Genomic DNA, 2,485 nt, shown 5'->3' with positions numbered 1-2,485 from the left:
CTCATAAATTGTCCTTTTTGATAGATTTCCATAAGCAGAAAAAGCATAAGAGTCACAGAGAAGAAAAACCACACTAGATTTTCATGGTCTTGTTTGTTTTATATTCTGTAAATAGAGGGTTCTAAAATCATGTTGTATTCTTGCAACCATAGACAGATTTACTGGCAGGACAGAAGCCAGATGAATGAAGTCCTGGGCTAAAATACTCAGGGATCTCAATTTCTAGATACCTTTATATCATAAGAAATTTATTTCCAGTATTTCTTTCCCCCTGCATACTAAAAATGCGGGAAGTCCTACATTGTGTAACTGCACATATAACTCCAACATAGTTTTACATAAATTATTTTTTTTCCTTTTTCTTCTGGGAGTCATAAAAACCATTTAAAATGGCTGGCACTGAATGTTCCTCTGTCAGATATGGACACCATAAAAACTCCCATTTTAGACTATCGGTTATTTAATGATCTGGATGCAATTGTTGAAATAACATACATTATTACTTTTTTATATTCTGTGCTATAAGCAAAACCATTTCCATCCCTTTAGTTTTCCGATGAACTGATTTTGTTGTGATTATTAAAATATGAATGCAGATAACTGACCACTGTTTGAGCTTCACACATTTTCAGCATAGTTTTGTATTCTGGGCTGCAGAGATCATACAAATGCTACTTATGAGCTCATAAAGGTCACATTTGATCCCTTTTTAGTGCAGCTGGTGATCCACCAGGAGAGGTATCTACAAACTTTTTCCATAAAGGGCCTGATAGTAAATATTGCAGGTTTGCAGATTATAGAGTGTCTGTCTTTACTATTCAACTCACCCATTGAGGCACAAAAACAGTCCTACAGGAGGTTGAGGATATATTCTAATAAAGCTATTTACAGAAATAGGTGGTGGGCTAGATTTGTTCATGGTCCATAGTTTTTTGACCACCATATTAAGCTGAAATATTCATTTATAGATGGCTTCTGTTGTCTCCTGCTCATGAGGATTGCAGCTTTTTCTAATTGTTAGTGTAACTAATTTAATGTCGTGAAATTGGTTTTTATCTTGATATACTCTAACTATATTTTTCTGGAGTGGGGACAAGTATTGAAAGCCACACATAATTAGCATAGCAAATAAACTGTCTATCCTGGAAATGCCTGTCCGATGTGTGGCTGGGGCCTGGGGAAAACTGTGAATGTTTGGAGAGTGACAATGTGTTTTAATCAGCACCTTTCCATTAAAAATGGGCAGATATCCAATTTAAAAATGGTTTAAGGAGAAAAAAAGGACCTTTATTGGCTCACATAACTGAAGAGTACAGAAATAGATTTTCAGGTATAGCAAGATTTGAATGATGAAACAATATCTTTAGAAATATCTCTCCATCTCTCAACTACATTTTTCTGTTTGTGGTCTTTCATATGTAGGTATAATTTCCATGATTTCAAAAATACTCTCCAACATGCCTGTGCTTATATCCTACTTCCTTGGTAATTTCAGTAAACACGTGGATCTTCTCTCCCTATTTCAGCAAAAGTTGTAGGAATGATGCTTATTTTTCTAACTTCTATCAAAGGCTTATTCCTTATACATGATAGCTAAGAGGATGGGATAAACTCTTTGTCCAGGTGTACATCACCTTCCTATACTTTGAATATGGGATAGGTTTGGTCCCAACAAATCTGTATGGACTGAAACTGAGCCTGGATGAGGTGTTCCCAACATATCTGTATGGACTTAAACTGAGGTGGATGAGGTTAACGAAAGGAAAATCAAGCTATTAGCAGAAATTGATGAAATATGTAATAGGTGAGAAAAAACAACAGATGTCAACCATATACCAAAACTTAAAATTTATTTTTCATAATTTTCCAATAAACTTTAGGTGAATATATATTCAGCAACTCATATATGACTCCTTCAGGGTTAGGAGATAGGGAAAACAACAAAAATTTGTATAAAGTTGAGTTTCATCCCTAGAGTTGAGTATCCAACTCAGGATTTCAACCCAGGCCATGATTTCAGGATCATGGAATTGAGCATCAGGCTCCACACTCAGCAAGGAGTCTTCTTGAGATTCTTTCTGTCCCTCTGCCCCCTCTTCTTTCTCTCTCTAAAGTAAATAAATAAACCTTTAAAAAATGTTTATTAATCTAAATGTGAAACTGGAAGCCATTAAAATCCTAGAGAAGAACACAGGCAGTAACCTCTTTTTCATAGGCATGGCAACTTCTTAATAGGTATATCTCCCAAGGCAAGGGAAACAAAAGCAAAAATAAACTATTGGGACTACATCAAAATAAAAAGCTTCTGCACAGGAAAGGAAACAATCCACAAAACTAAAAGGCAACCTACAGAATAGGAGAAGATATTTGCAAATGACATATCTGATGAAGAGTTAGTATCCAAACTATATAAAGAACTTATCAAACTCAACACCCAAGAAACAATCCAATTAAAAAATGGGCAGTAGGCATGAATAGACATTTT

This window comes from Canis lupus, chromosome 15 (genome assembly GCF_048164855.1).
Source record: "Canis lupus baileyi chromosome 15, mCanLup2.hap1, whole genome shotgun sequence".
Classification (NCBI taxonomy): domain Eukaryota; kingdom Metazoa; phylum Chordata; class Mammalia; order Carnivora; family Canidae; genus Canis; species Canis lupus.
Note: the sequence above shows the minus strand (reverse complement) of the source record.